Consider the following 21,046-nt stretch of genomic DNA (forward strand, 5'->3'; position numbering starts at 1 on the left):
ATTCCAAGGCTAAATTTGCCTGTTACTCCAGGTGTTTTTTGACTTCCTACTTTTGCATTCCAGTCCCCTATAATGAAAAGGATACTTCTTTGGGGTGTTAGTTCTAGAATGTCTTGTTGGTCTTCATAGAACTGTTTAACTTCAGCTTCTTCAGCATTTCTGGTCAGAGCATAGTCTTGGATTACCGTGATACTGAATGGTTTGCCTTGGAAATGAACAGAGATCATTCTGTTGTTTTTGAGATTGCATCCAAATACTGCATTTCGGACTCTTTTGTTGACTATAATGGCTACTTCATTTCTTCTAAGGGATTCCTGCCCTCAGTAGTAGATATAATGGTCATCTGAGTTAAATTCATCCATTCCAGTCCATTTTAGCTCGCTGATTCCTAGAATGTCGACATTCACTCTTGTCATCTCCTGTTTGACCACTTCCAATTTGTCTTGATTCATGGACCTAACATTCCAGGTTCCTATGCAATATTGCTCTTTAGAGCATCAAACCTTGCTTATATCACCAGTTCCATCCACAACTGGGTGTTGTTTTGCTTTGCCTCCATCTCTTCATTCTTTCTGGAATTATTTCTCCACTGATCTCCAGTAGCATATTGGGCACCTACTGACCTAGGAGTTCATCTTTCAGTGTCCTATCTTTTTGCCTTTTCATATGGTACCTTAATAATGCTGAGGAAAAAAAAAATTGCTCCTTTCAATATGTCAAGAATATTCCTACCTCAAGGCCTTTGGACTTGCTGTTCCTTCTTTCAGAAACACTAGTAGTCATATATTGACATGGTTCTGTCTCTTATTAATACTTCCTTTCAGTCTCTGTTCTTAACAGTAACTTATCAAGGAGGTCTTCTTTGGCCACCCTGTAGAAAACAGCAACTACCACCCTGAGTGACTCTTCTCAGATTTCTCAGCATTTTCCACTGCTAAATATTATATACAGACTTGTTTAGTTGTTCACCATCTATCTCCTAGAAATTGATGTCTATGCCCCCTAGACAGGGCTTCTTGGCTATTTGATTCATTACTGTTTCCCTAGAGCCTAGAACAGTGCCTGGCATACAGTAAGTGTTCCATATGATTTCTCAATGAATAAATGCCTGCCTTTTACCAACTTCACTCTTACTTCTCCTAACAATGTCTCCTTGATTGTTTTTCCTTTTATTGATGAGATAAACCAGTTTCAAGGCCTGCCATCTGCAAATAATATTCAGAGTCCTCCCACAGCATTCCTTGAAGACTAAGCTAAAAAATAATAGAAAGCTGTGGACATTTTTAATGCATTTATTTTAGGATATAGTTATCATTTTTACTAGGCTAGGCCTACACAGTATAATTTATTTTGGGGGGAAAAATAGTTAAACAAGGCAGGATAAAAAGAAAAAGCAAAAAAGTAGGAAGGAAAGAGGGTTAATTAACTGTCGTCTTACCTATTTACCTCGTAGGTGATCTATAGACATCAGATGTGTGTGGAAGCATGCAGCAAAGTACACAGTATTATGCAAATCCAGTTGTTTCATTAAAAATTCATGTTTTCAAAGTTCTTCATTATTTATCGTTATTTTTGTTTACATATTAAGTTTTTGAAGTCTTTTAAACACCTTCTGGTGGCATTTTCTACCTGATTAAATGTATTACTGCATTCCAAACCTCACTGAATCTTCCTTTCTGTGAAAACAGAAAAGGGTGGTTGGCAGAGTAACGTTCTCCAAAGATGTCCAAGTCTTGAAAATGTTAAGTTACAGAGCGAAGGGAAAGTTGCACGTGGAATTAATTTTGTTACTCAGCAGACCTTTAGAGAGAGTCTTCTCAGTTACCCAGGTATACTCAAAGTAATTACAAGCGTTCTTAGTGAAAGCTGGCAAGGCGCCTTAGAGAACACTGCAGGCTTTCAAAATGGGGAAGACGCTGCTGCTGTTGCTGCTAAGTCGCTTCAGGCGTGTCCGACTCTGGGCGACCCCATAGATGGCAGCCCATCAGGCTCCCCCGTCCCTGGGATTCTCCAGGGAAGAACACTGGAGTGGGTTGCCATTTCCTTCTCTGATGCATGAAAGTGAAAAGTGAAAGTGAAGTCGCTCAGTCGTATCCGACTCTTAACGACCCCATGGACTGCAGCCTACCAGGCTTCTCCGTCCAAGGGATTTTCCAGGCAAGAGTACTGGAGTGGGGTGCCATTGCCTTCTCCAGGGGAAGACGCTAGGAGCCAACAAATGTGACCTGACCAGATTCTCAGAGCTGGAGAAGGCAAAGAAGTCACTTCTCCCCAAGAACTTCCAGCAGGAATGTGACCCCACCGACACCTTCATTTTAGCCCAGTGAGGCTCCTGTTGAACTTCTTACTTCTAGAACAACGGTAAGATAAAACTTTGTGTTGCTTTAAACTACTGAGTCTGTGATATTTTGTTCCAATAGCAATAGAAAACTAAAACAAACAGCTTTAGCACCTGAGTGAGCTCCAGTGTGTAAAAGACCTGAGTCTATATTCCAGGCCCATTAACCTCTCCAAACCTTGGTTCCTCACTGGTAAAAAGAAGATAGCAATACCGTTTTCTCTGTAGGAATTTTGTGAACATGAAATAAGATAGTTTGTGTGAAGACTCAAAACGGAGCCCACAACATAGTAACTTCTTAAAAATTGTTAGCTGTTAACTAATCATTTTTCTGTGAACTTTAAGTGTGGGTTATTTGTGAAATCAAAGGGCCAGTAAGCTGTTAAATGTATTGGGATGAAAATAGATTCAGAGTCAGAAGAAATGAGCCAAAGTTCAGGCTCTCCTAGCAGTGTGATCTTGGGCAAATCATTTAACTGTCATCATCTGGAAACTAAGATAATTATAGTTGCCTAGTCTGTACCAAATTAGATGCTCAATGTGAGAGCATTTTGGAAATCAAAGTCATGCTGCTGGAATTATTGCACATCTCATAAATCCTTCCTATTAGCTTCTTTTGTTGACATTTATTTTTCTAAGCATGGAATAATGAAGAAAGGCTCTTTAGTTGTAGCCAGAGGAATCTAGTTAGCTGAATTTGGGTTATGCTAAATTTTATAGCTGGTAATGAGGTAGCAGAGAGATTGAACAACAGTATTAGTGAACAGGATTTCTTTTTTAATGAAATGTGGATCATAACCATGTTCAAGAGAGGAATAAGAACAATTTTTCTGAAATCGTCATAAAGAAGGATTCTTTTCTTTCTCTATTTTAACATTTTTTTTTAATCTCAAGCTCAGCTCACTTTCATCCCAGTTCTTTTGAATAGACTGTATTGTCTAAAGACTAGACTGCATCTAGTATGTGTGTGTGAGTTGCTCATTCATGTCCGACTCTTCGCAACCCCATAGACTGCAGCCCACCAGGCTCCTCCATCCATGGAATTTTCCAGGCAAAAGTACTGGAGTGGGGTGACATTTTCTTCTCCAAGACTGCATCTAGTAGAAATCCTAAAATCACACACAGGAATCCAGACAGCCTATTCCCTTATTCTTTTCCCTAAATTGCGTATTCATATGAAAAGCCTTTGACCAGCTTGATTCAGTTCCTGATCTAACACCATCTTGGTTTTGAATCTCTCTCGCCTTCTAGTAGCTTCACTTTCCTCTTTTTATCACCTATTTTCCAAAATTTTCTTAGGTCTTTGGTAATACAGATGAATAAAGGCCCACAGTAATAGAACTAAAGTAACAAGATAGAAAATGCAACACAGGTAAAATGACTTAACACAGTATCCTTCAAAGGATGTAATACAGATGTCTAGCTCTGCAGGGACTTCACTTTCACTTTTCACTTTCATGCATTGGAGAAGTAAACGGCAACCCACTCCAGTGTTCTTACCTGGAGAATCCCAGGGACGGGGGAGCCTGGTGGGCTGCCGTCTATGGGGTCGCACAGAGTCAGACACGACCGAAGCGATTTAGCAGCAGCAGCAGCAAGCAGTTCTGCAGGGAAGTTATTGTAAAGAGTTCCTTGCTTTCCTAACTTTGGAGAACGCTGAGTTAAAGTTCAACAGATTTCATGATTTCAGGTTTCTCGAGCCTTTCATATGTTAATATGCAAGAGGTTTTAGCACACAGCTTTTCAGGTTCAGAAACAGCTCCTGGCTAGGAGCTGTTTTCTGAATGTAGAACATTTGGGGGAAGGTTTGCTAAACTTAGGTGAACTCCTGGTTAAATAGTTGCCCTCTAAATGTGTGTGTGTGTGTGTGTATTATATTTTATACATATTCTTGTCCACTGAAGACCATGCAGGACTACAGAGGGTGAGGAAAACACCAGGAAGCACATTTACCAAAGATACAAGATATATGTTAAAGAGGATAGGAAGCTTTCCAAAATTATTGTTAGTTGTCTATTAGGCTAGTAAAATATTATGCTTGTGTGTAAAGAAACTACTCCTTTTCTAACTTCCTTGTCTTGATCGGGAAAGGCCCACTCAGTCAATTTCCTCCTGTTGTCTGACACTTTCCCCTGCTTCTCTTCAACCCTAAAAACATTATTTTTGCCCAGTTTTCCTCCTTTATTTATTTTCCTCTCTACTACCGTCCTACCCAAGAAGAGAAATAGTGATATTTCTTCAAAGCTTCTGGGTGTTATTTTTTCTCAATGGAGAGATAGTCTATAGCAGAATACTTTATAGATATCTTACAACTGAAGTGTTTAAAAATCCAGGAATTAATTACTGTTCAAATGTCTCTGGCTTTGAGTCCTCACCCCCATTTTAAAGCATAACATCTTACCATGATCACACCTTAATTATTCTTATCAGAAAATAATCATATACTTGAATTTTACTATGATCCTACACCCCTAGAGTTGGAATTGGAATTTTAGAAGAGACCTTCTTTACATACAAGAGCTCCAAGTTCTGTCTCTTTAAGCCTCACATACTAATTAATTAGTAGATGTAGGGAAAGAGCAAATTAGCCAAGATGGCGGTGGTCAGGCTCTCTCACCCCACAGCCTCTCGCTCTTGCCCCATGTTTTGTAAATACATGGTTATATAACAGGTGAGATCACTGATAGCACTGTGCATGCGCCTCAGGATGTACCCGCTTGGCCTTGGGCCACTTTTGTTGTAGAAAGGTATGTAAGCTTCACCTGAAAAACCGCTGAGGGTGTGTTATATTGGGTTAACCATAAGAGAATACAGCGTGTCTGCTGCTGCTACAGCCGCCACACCCGCAGGTAGAGAATAAACATGTCTAGTTCCTACAATTCCTTCAGTTATCTTCCAGTTTCTCAGCTCACACCTTGCCTACCCTGGGTTCAGCGAGCAGTGAGATACAGCAAGACACTAGGCATTCCTCATCCATTGGATAAAGATTTATTAGATGTTGTTACATGCCAGAATGTGCATGGTACTAACAATTCACATAGGTAGCTTACAGTTATTGGTGGTGGAAATGATGGTGGTCGTGATAATGTGGTTTCCTGCAAAAGATATTCCTCCGTTATAAAAAGAGCCAGTGAAGTGGAAGTCTCCACCATTCTAAATGGATGAGCAAGGGACCATCTTACAGAGAGAGGGTAATTAGTATTTTTGGTGAATGGCTTATTGGACCAAGCATTTGTTCTGGATCAGTGGTTCTAAACTCAAACTGCACAGCACATATCTAAAATTTTGATGCCTGGGCCCTATAACAAGTCAACTGAATTGAAATCTCTGAAAGACATGAGTTCTTGGACATTGTTATTTTATAAATGGTCCATTGATGAGTGTAATATCTATTCAGTGTTAAGAGCCATTGTTGTAAATAGGAGTAAGAAGGGAATTGTGTGGACATAGTAAGAATATCTGTACCAATAGGAACTGAATTAAGAGGAAGGCCGGGGAGGAATTATTAACTCTATATAAATTAACTAAGAAGCTCAAAAGTTGGACGTGCCACTGAATTGCAGCCACGGGTCATGGCACATGCAAAATTACATAAGCCAGATTCCTGATCTCTTAAACTCTATTCTCTTAGAGCATGGGGGAGGAGGACAGCTGCAGAAGCGATCTCAAATTTCTCAGGAACTCAGCTCATAGGATACATTTATCAGAGTTAAAGTTATAAATATTGCACACAGTCTCAATACCCAGAGGTAAACATTTACATTACAGATCTTATTAGCAGACAATTGTGAAACCAAATAATGATTTTTTTTCCCACAGAGTTGCACATGTAAGAACAAATATAAATTAAAAATAAGAAGCTTAATTCTCCCTGTTGAAAATGGGGAGACTTCTCTCTCCTCCCTTTACACAGAGCATTAGCTTTCTTATCTCTTTGAAATACATATAAATCATTTTTAAGACTAGATAGATCTTTTGTCAACTGGCCTCTTGTCACTTTTCTGACCTAGGCATGTCTTTCTGAAGAAACTAGAGAACCATCTCTTTGAAGTACAAACATCAGGAGAGATAGTAGCCCTAGCTTCCAGAATCTGTGGCAAGATAGGAGCCTAAATTCAGTGGACACTTTGCTCTAAGTTGCAAAATTGCCTCCTGTTATAAAGAGATGAGGTTTGCTTTTTCTCTAGATAAATCCAATTAGCTTATACATACTGTCTCCCCAGTTACCAGGTAAAGTTAGGATGAACTGTTTGTGACAAATGAGTCCTTTACTTACTTACTTGTTATTCATCTTGAAACATGTACATAATGAGTTAATCTGCTTGGCTGTGTAAAGGGATGAGATTTCTTTCTCCTTTGAAATCTTTTTTTTAATTGAAGTATGGGCTTCCCTTGTGGCTCAGATGGCAAAGAATCTGCCTGTGATGAAGGAGACCTGGGTTCGATCTCTGCATTTGGAAGATCCCCTGGAGAAGGGAAAGTCTACCCACTCCAGTATGCTGGCCTAGAGAATTCCATGGACTGTATCATCCATGGGGTCGCAAACAATCAGATATGACTGAGCAATTTTCACACATAGTTAATTTACAATATTGTGTTACTTTCATGTGTACAGCATAGCAAATCACTTTTTCTTTTTTTTTTTTTTTTGCAGATTATATTGTTTTGTGCATGCATGCTAAGCCGCTTCAGTTGTGTCCTACTCTGTGACCCTATGGACTGTAGCATGCCAGGCTCCTCTGTCCGTGGGATTCTCCAGGCAAGAATACCGTTTGCTGTGTCCTCCTCCAGGGGAGTCTTCTGACCCAGGGATTGAAACCCCATCTCTAATGTCTCCTGCATTGCAGGTAGGTTCTTTACCACTAGCACCACCTGGGAAGCCCATGTTCTGTTTTAGGTTGTTACAAATACTGGGTATCATTCTCTCTGCTATACAGCAAATCCTTATTGCTTATCTGTCTTATGAATAGTATTTTGTATCTGTTAATCCCGTACTCGTAATTCATTGTCACCCCACCCCCTTCCTGTTTGGTAACCACAAATTTATTTTGTGTGTCTGTGAGTCTGTTTCTGTTCTGTGTATACATTCACGTTGTTTTTAAAGATTTCACATATGAGTGATATTATACGGTATTTGTCTTTCTCTGTCTGACTTATTTCACTAAGTATGATATTCTCTAAGCTTATCCATGATGATGCAAATAGCAATATGTCATTCTTTTTTATGGTTGAATAATATTACATTGTGGGGCTTCCCTGGTTGCTCAGACAGTAAAGAATCTGCCTGCAATGCAAGAGACCTGGGTTTGATCCCTAGGTCAGGGAAAACTCCTGGAAAAGGGAATGGCTACCGACTCCAGTATTCTTGCCTGAAGAAATCCACGGACAGAGGAGCCTGGTGGGCTACAGTCTGTGGAATTGCAAAAAGTCAGACATAACTGAGTGACTAACACTAACTAGCTTGACTAATATTCCATTGTCTGTATATACCACATCTTCTTAAGCAAGTCATCTGTTTTCAGGCACCTGGGTTGCTTCCATGTCTTGGCTATTGTAAATAGTGCTGTTATGAACACTGGAGTGCATGTATCTTTTTGATTTAGTGTTCTTATTTTTTCTGGATATGTACCCAGAAGTGGAATTGCTGGATCTTATAGTAGTTCTATTTTCAGTTTGTTTTTTTAAGGAAAATCCATGCTGTACCATTATGTACATTCCCACCAACTTTCCCTAGTGGCTACACCAATTTAAATTCCCACCAACAGTGTACAAAAATGTCCTTTTATTCACATCCTCTCCAGTTGTAGACTTTTTGGTGATAGCCATCCTGACAGTTGTGAAGTGATACCTCATTGTGGTTTTGATCTTTTAATGTGCTTCATGTGTATGTCTTTTAATGTGCCATCTGTATGTCTTCTTTGAAGAAATTTCTATTTAGATCTTTTGTGTATTTTGATTCTTCTTTTTTTATGATTGTTATTGAGTTGTGTGAGCTGTTCATATATTTTGGAAATTGTCCTTGTCAGTCACAGCTTGGCTGTTTGCACTTGTTTTCTCCTATTCTGTAGGTTGTCTTTTCATTTATGATTTTCTTTCCCGTGCAAAAGCTCGTAAGTTTGATTAGGTCCTGTTATTTTATTTTTGTTTTTATTTCTATTGCCTTGGGGGACTGACCCAAGAAACATTGGTATGATTTATATTAGAGATTGTTTTGCCTATGATATCTTCTAGGAATTTTATGGTGCCATGTCTTCTGTTTACATCTTAAGCCATTTGGAGTTTATTTTTGTGTTTGGTGTGAGGATGTATTCTAAGTTCATTGATTTACATGCGCCTGTCCAACTTTCCCAGCACCTCTTGGTGAAAAGACTGTTTTATTTCCACTGTATATTCTTGTTTGGCATGTATGTTAATGAGTATAATATCCTCTTCTTATATTGATCCCTTCATCATATAACACCTTATTTGTCTTTTGTTATAGCATTTGCTTCGAAGTCTGTTTTGTCTGGTGTGAGTATTGCTACCCTCTGCTTTATTGTCATTTCCATTTGCCTGAGATCTTTTCCATCTCCTCACTTTCAGTCTCTGCATCTTTCAGCCTGAAATGAATCTCCTGTAGGCATCATATTGATGGTTCTTTTTTTTTTTTAATTATTAACCACTCTGCCTTTGATCAGAGCATTTAATCCATTAACATTTAAAATAATTGTTGATAGGTTTGTACTTATTGCCATTTTACTTTTTGTTTTCTAGTTTTGTAGATCTTTGTTTTTGTTTTTATGCTATAGTTTGATTTTCTTCTGTAGTATGCTTGAGTTCCTTTCATTTTGGGTTTTTATGAATCGACTGTAGGCTTTTTATTTGTGGTTACCCTGGTATTCATGTATGCTGAGCCATAACTACTTCAACTTGCTTTAAACCGATAATCATTTAAGTTCAAACACATTCTAGAAGATCTATATGGGGCTTCCCTGGTGGTTCAGATGGTAAAGAATCTGCCTGCAATGCAGGAGACCTGGGTTTGATCCCTAAGTTGGGAAGATCCTCTGGAAAAGGAAATAGCAATCCACTCTAGTTTTCTTGCCTGGGAAATCCAATGGTTAGAGGAGCCTGGCAAGCTACAGTCCATGGGGTCACAAAGAGTCAGACATGACTGAGCAACTAACACACATCGTTTTACTGCCCTCCCCCACATTTTGTGTTCTTTGATGTCCAATTTTTCATCTTTGTTGCCTATCCTTTTAATACGTATTGTAGTTATAGTTGCTTTAACAATTTTGGTTTTAATCTACATACTGGCTTGCTTAAGTGATCTTTAATCCTTCCTATATATTTACCTTTCATATTGGGATTTTTCCCTTTTTCTGTAAATTTTTGTTTTCAATTTAGAAAAAAAAAACCTTCAACATTTATTTGGAACATTTAAAATTTTTAAACCCTTCAACATTAACTTTTAAATAATTGATACGTTTGTTCTTATTGCCATTATACATTATAATGTTGAAGGGTTTAAACATGTAAACTGTTTAAAAGAAAGGTTGAAGGGTTTTTTTTTTTTTTCTAAATTGAAAAGAAGCAAGAATTTACAGAAAAAGGAAAAATCCCAATATGAAAGGTAAATATATAGGAAGGATTAGTATGCAGGTCAGGAAGCAGCAGTTAGAATTGTACATGGAACAACAGACTGGTTCCAAATAGGAAAAGGAGTACATCAAGGCTGTATATTGTCACCCTGCTTATTTAACTTATATGCAGAGTACATCATGAGAAATGCTGGACTGGAAGAAACACAAGCTGGAATCAAGATTGTCGGGAGAAATATCAATAACCTCAGATATGCAGATGACACCACCCTCATGTCAGAAAGTGAAGAGGAACTAAAAAGCCTCTTGATGAAGATGAAAGTCGAGAGTGAAAAAGTTGGCTTAAAGCTCAACATTCAGAAAAAGAAGATCATGGCATCTGGTCCCATCACTTCATGGGAAATAGATGGGGAAACAGTGGAAACAGTGTCAGACTATTTTGGGGGGCTCCAAATCACTGCAGATGGTGACTGCAGCCATGAAATTAAAAGATGCTTACTCCTTCGAAGGAAAGTTATGTCCAAACTAGATAGCATATTCAAAAGCAGAGACACTACTTTGCCAACAAAAGTCCGTCTAGTCAAGGCTATGGTTTTTCTTGTGGTCATGTGTGGATGTGAGAGTTGGACTGTGAAGAAGGCTGAGCACCGAAGAATTGATGCTTTTGAACTGTGGTGTTGGAGAAGACTCCTGAGAGTCCCTTGGACTGCAGGGAGATCCAACCAGTCCATTCTGAAGGAGATCAGCCCTGGGATTTCTTTGGAAGGAATGATGCTGAAGCTGAAACTCCAGTACTTTGGCCACCTCATGGGAAGAGCTGACTCATTGGAAAAGACTCTGATGCTGGGAGGGATTGGGGGCAGGAGGAGAAGGGGATGACAGAGGATGAGATGCTGGATGGCATCACTGACTCGATGGACGTGAGTCTGAGTGAACTCTGGGAGTTGGTGATGGACAGGGAGGCCTGGCGTGCTGCGATTCATGGGTTCACAAAGAGTCGGACACAACTGAGTGACTGAACTGAACTGAACTGAAATATCACTTAAGCAAGCCACTATGTAGATTAAAAACCGAAATTGTTAAAGCAACTATAACTACATATATGCCATTATACATAAGAATACATTTCAATGTTTTTAATTCTTTTAGTTTTTGCTTATCTTGAGAAATTCTTTCTCCTTCTATTCCAAATGATGGTCTTGCTAGGTAGACTATCTCAGGTTCCTGGTTTTTCCCTTTCAGAACTTTAAAAGTCAGAAGGGAGTTGCATGATATATTCAAACTCTGCAGAGAAATCAGCTAACAGCCTTATGGGGTGTTTCCTTGTAACTAAATCTTGTTTTCTCTTGCTGCCTTAAGAATCCTGTCTTTATCTTTAAATTTTGCCATTTTAACTGTGATATGTCTTGGTTTGGCTCTGAGCTCATTTTGTTTGGGCACCCCTGTGCTTTCTGAGGTGGCTCAGACAGTGAGGCATCTGATTACAATGCAAAAGGCTGTGGGTTCCATCCCTGGGTCAGAAAGATCCTCTGGAAGAGGGCATGGCAACCCATTCCAGTATTGTTGCCTAGAGTACCCCCTTGACAGAGGAGCCTGGCAGGCTACAGTCCATGGGGTTGCATCTGTTTCCTTATTAGGTTTGGGAAGTTCTCACCCATAATATCTGTTTTAAATCATTTTTTTAAAATTATTTGTTTTTTTGGTTTGTGTTGGGTCTTCATTGCTGTGCACAGGCTTTCTCTAGTTCCATAGAGCAGTTCTACTGGGCTGCTATTTGTTGTGATGCATGGGTTCTAGGCATTTGGGCTTCAGTAGTTATGGCTCACCGGCTCTAGATTGCAGACTCAGTAGTTGTGGTACACTGGCTTAGTTGCATGTGGAATCTTCCCAGACCAGGGATTGAACCCATGTCCTCTGCATTGGCAGGTGGATTCTTATCCACTGTAACACCAGGGGCATCCCACAATTTCTTTAAATAAAATAAAAATTGTTTTGATTCTCTTCTCTCTCTCTCTGTTCTTCTGGAAACCCTATTATATATAAGTTGGCATGTTTTATTCCCATAGGTCTCATATGTTACTTTCTTCTTTTTTTTCTGAGTGCTATTCTAATTTGGTGATCTCCATTATTCTATCTTTCAAATCACTTGTACACTCTTCTGCATCATTTAAGCAGCTATTCATTGCTTCCAGATTGCTTTTTTATCTCAGAAATTGAATTATTTTTGATTGGGTCATCTTTAATACTTTCTAGTTTCTTGTTAACGTTGATCTGCGTTTATATTGATAATCTTAATTCAGTTAGCATTTTTATAAACTCCATTTTGATCTCATTGTCTAGTATAGACTGATCTGTTTTGTCTTTCAGGGGGTCTTCCCCGGCTGTCTTAATTGGGAATAGTTTCTCTGCCTCTTCACTTAACTTTCTCTGTTCTGTGAATATAGGAGAAACCCTTATCTATTGTGGTCTTGAGGGAGTGTTTTCATGTGGCAGTGTCTCTATGTAGACTGTGCCTTTGGTGTGAGGGCTTTTTTTTTTAAGGCTTGTTTTGATATGGACACCAGCCACATCTTTCCTCAGGGTATGCTGAATGCCATCACCTTGTTAGGGTGGCTGGTGTTAGGGGATCTAAAGCCTGTGCAGAGTGAGAGGCGGGACTTCCTTTCTGCTCAGGGGCTGTCACCACCCTATCAGAGGCAGGGTCTGCTCTCCAGTTGCTGGAGCAGAAGCCTGAGGGTTGAGCTTGAGCAGGCTCTGTTTCCCTTGAGTGTGTGCTTTGCCCCAAAGGACAGGAGCGCTGAAGTGAGGCTCATGTACTCACACTGGTCTGATGTGCCGCCTGTGTAAGAATTCATGGCTCAGCTCAGACATAGCACAAGGTTGTGTCTCTTCCCCTGTTGTGGTCCTCCCAGATCCAGTGCACAGCTGTGATATGGAGTGAGTGAGACTGGTGTGTTATCCAGGCTGGGGCTTTGTGGCCACAGGAATTCAAGCAGCTCTGCTCCCATCATCAGTCTGGGCTTCCCCTGTGGTGTTGGTTTGAGCTGGTGCTAACCCTGGCAGCCACTGTTTCACCTGGACCACATCCCAGACCCCCAACCTGCCTGTGTGCATAGACGGAGTTTTCTTCTCCAGACGTGGCTCTCCTAGATCTCACCCCAAGCTCAGGTGTGGAATAAGCAGGTCCAGGGTGTTTGCTGCACTCAGGCTGGGGAGCACGGTGAGCTAGCTGCTGTCAGTGCAGAGCTCTCTGTCCTGTGGTTGGCAGACCAGCACCGTGCACCATTCACAAGTGGGGACTAGATTCTCCAGCCCTTCTCCCTGTCCCAGCAGGTCTCCCAGCAGCCAGAGGGACTGGTCTTCTCCATGGAGGCCTCCAGGACCGGGACACCCAGCTCAACCTGCTTGCTCCCCAGGGTGAAGGTGACCCGTATGGGCCTTTCCTTCCTTTCAAAGCCCTCCCAATCCCATGATTTTTCTCCATCCTCTCCAGTTATGTGGAAATCTTTCTTGAAGTTTTGGTTGTCTACGAGTTCTTCTGCCAGTTTCCAGCTTCCCTTGAGAATTGTTTCATATGTAGGTGTGCTTTGGATGTGTTTGTGTTGGGGAGGTGAGCCCCATGTCCTCCCCTTCTGCCATCTTGATCCCTCCTTTCTTATCTCTTAACAGATTGCCTGGGATGTGGATCATATTACAGTTTCATGCTTATTCAAATAAGTTTTCTACTAACCATTGTAGAGCATTTTTCTGGGATGAGAAATCATTTTGTTTTAATTTTAAAACAAAATTTTAAATTTTGTTTAAATTTTCTCCCACACACAAGACTTTAGCCTGCTAGAGAGTAAAATTTGTCTTCAATTTGTTTTTTCTTATCTTAGACTATTATCAGCTACAAATAATTGAGATCTTACAGTCTAATTTCAAATTCTTCCCAGTTTTCATAGACCAGACTGAAAATTTTAAAAATTTGAGTTATAATCTTGTTTTTCAATCTAATAAATACTGTAAGAATTTCTAAGAATTCTCAAATATTTGCTGTTTTCTAGAAAAAAGTATCCATTTTGGCAACTTAGATAGCTCACACTGCTCTGAGCCCTGCCAACCAACTGGTCAAAAAAAATTAGGAATTTAGAGAAAAATCTTGGAATCCTTTCCTGCTTAGTGCCCACTTTTACTCAAGGCATTTCAAGGTGAAGATGGTCTCTGGTAGCCTTGAAAAGCAAATTGTTTCAGAGAAAACATCTTCTTTCTTCCCCTAAGTGCCTTAAAGTAATCCTTCATCTCTAGTCCCATTTCATTTAGACCATTTTGTAACAGTGAAATGTCATTCAACAATTGTAAAGTACTTGTGTCAGAAAAAAAGTTTTAGAAGGACTCCATTGTTAGTTCATTGTGGTGAGGGTTCAGATGAATCACAGGTCCCATTATGTCCTGTGGAAGCAGAGCAACTACACCAGAAATGTACAATCCTCTTCCCAAGAGGAATGAGCACAGCCATCGCCAGAGCACCATTTCCACATGTAACACTTGGGTTCCTGGGTGGATCAGAGGGATGGTTCTCTAGAAAGAGAAGCGGGATGACGCAGGACTAGTGGAGCAAAAATCTCACAGATGATCACAACTAGGACAAATAAACTAGTCCCAGAGACATTTTTCAGGGCCTGGGACCTGGTAGTTGTAGAATAGCAGTGAGGAGGAAGGTCAGGATGATGTTAGATTGTTGTCAGGCAGTAACCAAGATGAGCTGAAACCAATTGGCTTAGCACAGTTCCTGGGATGTAGCAAGCACTTAGTGAATATCAGTTGAGGGATTAAATCAATAAAGGTGTCTTCTTTCCTGTTCTCTTAGGTACAATTTGTATGATATGCCACAATCTGGTTTAAAAATCATAAGGACAAAGTGAAAACAAAGTATTTGTCTTAACCTGGTCTACAGAATAATTTATTTGTTGCTCATCAGTGTAGATTTGAAACTTTCACTGAGTGTAAAGCTCACTTCCCCTATGCTCTTACTATAAGTGAAATGATTTTCTTGTACAGGTAAGATGTTCTCTGGAAATCTGACCCAATGATTATTTAAATGAGCACAACTATCTTGTCCCTTACCTAAAATCCACAGACGTATCCAAATTTAGTCCCATTCCAGCAACATTCAAACTCAGTCAAAAAAATTATCCATTTTCTTTTATAAACTAATGGTTTTTTTGTCTCAAGAGATAAATAAAAAGTGTAATGTTAAATGCTTAATGGAAAAGATATGCATTAGAAATGCTGCCTGAGCTGTATTTAAAGTGAAAACATTAAAAACTTCACCTTTGATGCAGATAATCAATCATTAGAAACAAGTTCTAAATTAAGGATATAGATCATGTCACCTTTTTCTAGATCTTATTCTGACTGAGTCTGAAGAAATTCTCCTACCATAGAAGAAAAGATGACAGAACCACACACAGGAAAAACTAATAGCAACACCAGTTGGTTCTTCAGCAAAATCATATCTTCCTTGATTAATATGAAATAACCCAGTTGATAACGGCTGAAAAATGAAAGTATGGGTGTTGTGATATCTCATGAGATTAACTCAGTAATATCCTCTCTGAGTAAATCTTTACCTCTTCTGATATTTGTAGCTTTACATGGTAATAAAATCTAAGTGTAAAAATGAACTGAAAGAAAGATTAGCTTTGAAAAACAGCAGACAGGCTATCAGCAGCTGCCAGGGTCAGTGCCCTGTTGTTCTCAGAAGAGTGCAGCACCATGACCAGGAGAAAGCTGTTCCCTGACTCCTAACAGCCTCCCAGCCCCTCACATAGAACCCTGGGTGGTTGCCTAGGCTTGCAGTCTGAGTGGAGAGAGAGAGATCTTAGCATAATAGGATCTGAAGAGCTTGATCCAGAAGTTTGCCTTCCTACAGTGCCTCACTGGTTAAGTTATGAGAAATCACAATTCAAAAGGAGAATTTATTAATTGATTAAATTCATAGGGACAACTGAGCTCAACATGTGTTTACTAAATAAGTTTGGAAAATAACAATGAGGCTTTTAATTTGTGTCAAGATGAAAAGCTTTTGTATTTGACAGGTGAGAATGGATATTTATTTTTTAATATTTCAAACTCCCTGGTAGTATGGATATGCAAATGTTCTGGCAATCTTTTAGTAGTTAAGATTCATTTATAACCTACACCTCAAAAATTGGTTGTTGTTTAGTTGCTAAGTCATGTCTCTTTTGTGACCCCATGGACTTTAGCCCACCAGGATCCTCTGTCCATGGAATTTCCCAGCAAGAATACTAGACTGGGTTGCCATATCCTTCTCCAGGGGATCTTCCCAACCCAAAGGTTGATCCCACATCTCTTGCATTGGCAGGCAGATTCTTTATCACTGAGCCACCAGGAAGCCCACCTCAAAAATACTACATATAATTTACCTGTCAAAAATAAATTTTCCCAGATCTAGTCTTCACTCTTCTGGATGAGAGAATTGAAACACCAGGGGCATTTCCTCCTGGAGTGGGGGATGGGATAGGGAGCATCATGGCAAAAGCAAAAATGTAGGTATCAAAATTTCTGCTTCATTATTTTCATAATAAATTCTTTATTAAAATTTTCAAAATCATACTAATAAAACTACCACAGTTCACCCGATATATAATTATTTTATTGCAGTGTTTAATTTTTGTGGGCATTAGCAATGATAGCATTGCATTCTGTTTGTAGCTATTCTAACATTGTCATTTCAGCACCTTTCTGCTACCACTGATGCAAGACCAAGTCCCCTATCCCTCATCCTTCAGTTTCCTATTACCTTAAGCAACCCAACAGAGGTGATATTATTTCAGGACATATCTGAAAATAACGTCTTAAAAAATTTTTTTTTATGTAACCAACCACCTGCATGGCAGGAAAATCACAGGAAACAAATAACCATCCCTGCATGAGTCACTGTCACCAGCAATCTCACAAGGTAATGAAACCAATTCCACACTTTGCTGGTAGCCTGTAACTGGGGGGTGAAAACCAAAGGGTTTTGATCATTCTGAGAGCAGGGGCTAGAAGAATTCCTGGATTTAAACAAAGAAGAAAGGCAGAGTTCCCTGAGTTCATTGTTCTCAGCCATTTAATTGTCCTCCTGATTCAATGTTCATCCGAGTGCATAAAACACTACTGGACTTCTAGAGACCAAACTGAGCTCAAATGAAGAAAATCGTGACTAAGGAGAAAAAGTCTATGATTAGAGCTGCAGGAAGCTGCCACCCAGAAATTTGAATGTTGAGCTCTGACAAACAAGTTCTTTCAAAGGCACTAAAGAAATCTCCTGATAATTCTTTCATTGAGTTGGTCAGAAAGAGATCTGTTCACCTGCTGGGATCCTGGAAAATTTCAAACCCCTGACTACACAGATGGTAATCAGGCTGCCACACTTTGAAATATGAAGTAGAATACTTAATTCTGGTGAAATTATGAATGAGAGAAGAAATCTCTTCCCCTGATAGGCGGGGTGGACTAAGATACATCCAGACATAAACCAGTAACCTTATTGGTGCTTATATTCAGTTTTCCCAAAGCCAAATCCAGTAAAGTGAATTTTCTCTCTTGAAGTCTCCCTTCAAGTCTAAGCATTTCAGACAAGATTCAATAAAAAATTTTAATCTAATTTTTGTGTCAGCAAAGCCCATATAAATCAGCACAAGCCCTGAAAAATTGAAGATGCACTGTTTTTTATTGAATCCATAAATCTAAGAACTTAGCATTGAACAGTTTTAAGTGTTTCTTTAAAAAAAATAATTAGTGTGATAACAGACAGGGAAATTGAGCCCAAGGGTCTAAGAGGCTTATTCAGATCCCAGAAGCAAGAAGTATTTGGGAAAAGAATGTTGCCTAAGTAAACATGACTAAATTATCTGAATCCAACCCTAACAATTGAATGTACTATATCTTGTTCCAAAGGGTTTTACTTTGGATTTTGGTTCCCTTATATGTGTTCTAAAACCCCACTGAGAGTCATGGCACAAAAATGCTTTGAAATCCATTTATTTTTCAAGTGAAACACTTAGACTTGGAAATTTGACAGTGAAGTTGGCACAAAGGGAGAACTTTGAGGTGGCTGCATTCAGAATTCTCTCTTCACTAACAACTTTTTTTGATCAATTTCTATTTATATAGTTACTATCTCACTTCCAATATCAAACTAAGAAGAATATATATCAATACAAATTGTGTTTATCTCTGGAGAAGGAAATGGCAACCCACTCCAGTATTCTTGCCTATAAAATCCCATGGACAGAGGAGCCTGATAGGCTACAGTCCATGGGGTCGCAAAGAGTCAGACACGAAGGAGGGACTTCACTTACTTACTATGTTTATTCCTGCTCTATAAACCCAACAGAAACAATCTCTTGTTTGCTTTCCTAGAAAGCTACCTGAAATGTGGAAGAAAGCACATTGTGTCTTTAGTGAAGATTCAGATTATAAAGTTTGTCCTTCTCTCAACATGTATGTCCTTAGAACTCCAATTGTGGTCTACAGTGGATCAGTATTGAAACCCTGTGAAAAATCTCAGGTTCCACCCAGGTCTACTGAATCAGAATCTGCATTTTAACAAGCTCCCCAGGTATTCATTAGGGCTTCTCTTGTAGCTCAGCTGGTGAAGAATCCACCTCCAAAGCTGGAGACCTAGATTCTATCCCTGGGTTGGGAAGATCCCCTGGAGAAGGGAAGAGCTACCCACTCCAGGATTCTGGCCTGGAGAATTCCATGGACTGTATAGTCCATGGGGTCGCAAAGAGTCAGACACGACTGAATGACTTTCACTTCACTACTTCCATATTCATAGAACAATGGGAGACATTGTTCTATGTAATTTCAACACACTAATCCTGTGTTTCATTTCCTGTGCACAATTTATGATTTACAGCACGTGCAAGCTGGAAACCCCCCTTTCTTAGATATCATTGAGTTTCCTGTAGTGCTTCCAAGCAAACACCATCTACATATGTAGACTGATATTTAATGAGCCTTTGCTGCCTCTAGGTTTACTTCTTTATTGAAGCTTTAAATCAAGTCAAATGTTTAGCTTTATCTTAGCCCCAAATAGAACACATTAAAGAGTAACGGGAAAACAGAAAAAGGGGTCTAACGTATACTGAACCTTAATAAACACTTTAAACTTACATCCACTTTTAATCCTGTGAAGTAGGATTTTATAAAATGTTACAGATGAGAAAACAATCTCAGAAACCTTACTTGTTCTGTGTCACAAAATCGAATGACACAATCAGGATTTAAGCTGAAGTGCTTCTCATTTGAAATCCCCTGAAAAGCATAGTTGCATAGTAATGCGCAGACAAATGCAGTGGTATCAGCTGCTTTTATTATTCTTGGTTTTCCTGTGTAAGCAAGTCACATTGAAGTTATCTAAATGCTAAATAACAAAAGCGATACCAAAATCACACACCTGCTTTACTTTACCTTCCTCCAAACCACCCTCTCTAATGATACACTGGTAAATCTAGATGTTGCACGTATTTTTTTTAAGTTGGAGCTTTTTTTTTTTTTTTAAAGATGTATTTCTTTTTGGCTGCACTGGGTCTTTGTTTCAGTGAGTGGGCTTCTTACTGTGGTGGCTTCTCTTGTTGAGGAACACAGGCTCCAGGGTGTGCGGTCTTCAGTAGTTGAGAGTATGTACTTAGTTGCCCTGGGCAGGGATCTTCCTGGACCAGGGATTGAACCTGTGTTCCCTGCAATGGCAGGCAGATTGTTAACCGCTAGACCACCAGGGAAGCCCTGAAAATGTTTTTAATATGCAATTTGATCACCCTACTTTTATTGATACTTGGTGTGTTTAATCAACTAACTCATTGTGACTACTGAATTATTTAGGCTCATTTATGTTACATTCTTTTGTGTTTTCTTTTCTCCATATTTCTTCCTTTGTCCCTTTCACTTCCAGCCTATTATTGATAACATTTATTCTCACTCCCTCTTTTTTTCTCTCTGCCAATTTAGAATTATACTTGTATTTCTATTCTTTTAGTGTCAACATTAAAATTTTTAACAATCCTATTTTATTTCATATTTTTCTAACAAAGTCTATTTTACCCTCTAAACACTAGCCCTCTGTTTGTCTTGGATCTTGTACTTTTCATTAGTTTTAAGAGAATTGGTGGTTACTGGCTTCCCTGGTGGCTCAGTCAGTAAAGAATCCACCTGTGATGTGGGAGACATGGGTTCGATCCCTGGGCTGGGAAGATCCCCTGCAGGAGGGCATGGTAGTTCACTCCAGTATTCTTGCCTAGAGAATCCCCATGAACAGTGGAGCCTGGCGGGCTACAGTCCATGGGGTCACAAAGAGTTGGACATGACTGAGTGACTAAGCACATACACAATACTAATATTAGCATCAGTAGTTAATTTATATCCCTATTTTGATGATATCTTCCCTAATTTACTGGTTTACTACTTGATTAGATCTTCACTCAGCTATTATACATGGGGGATGAATTCACCTAATCCTAGTACCTCAAAATGGTATTTTGCCTTTACTTTGAACAATAGTTTAGCTAGTTACAGAGCTATATTTTGAAAATTATTTTCCCTCTCTGTCAACTCATAACATCTATTGTTACTTCTGTGAAGTCTGCTCTCAGCTTAATTTTCACCACTATGTAGGTAATATCTTTTTCCCCCATTAGCATTTAAGAACTCCTACTCTTATTGTCTACATTTTGTTACTCTGGATATGGATTTATTTTTATTTTTGAATTTCAGCTTGTGGCCCTTTTCTGATGATAAATTTTTCAGTTCAGAAAAACACTAAGTCCTTCATTAACTCTTAAAATATTACCTTTCTGCTACTCTTTTTTTTCTAATTCTGGAACTCCTATTACATGTGGGTTGGGCTTCTCACTCTACTCTCTGTCTCTTACCTTTCCTTTTATACTTTATCTACATCTCCTGAATTCTAAGTTAAGTTCTCAGATCTTTCCACTAGTTCACTCATTCTTCCTTGGTTGTGTTCAATCTACTGAGTTTCTTTCAATGATTACATTTTTACTTCCTAAATTGCTATATTTTAAAAAACATCATCTCTTACCCATGACTCATCCTCATCTATTTTTGTTTATAA

At 39.2% G+C, this 21,046-nt stretch overlaps 1 long non-coding RNA gene across 1 annotated transcript in view; it reads left to right on the plus strand.

Moving 5' to 3' along the window:
* The first annotated feature begins 1,767 nt into the window (after window positions 1–1,767).
* Window positions 1,768–21,046, plus strand: part of LOC133244244 (uncharacterized) — a 33,985-nt gene continuing 14,706 nt past the window's right edge. Inside the window, exons 1-2 of the long non-coding RNA XR_009735340.1 lie at window positions 1,768–2,361; window positions 6,993–7,185. This is a non-coding gene — a long non-coding RNA (uncharacterized LOC133244244). The remainder of the gene's footprint in view (window positions 2,362–6,992; window positions 7,186–21,046) is intronic.

Source organism: Bos javanicus, chromosome 3, assembly GCF_032452875.1.
Source record: "Bos javanicus breed banteng chromosome 3, ARS-OSU_banteng_1.0, whole genome shotgun sequence".
NCBI lineage: Eukaryota > Metazoa > Chordata > Mammalia > Artiodactyla > Bovidae > Bos > Bos javanicus.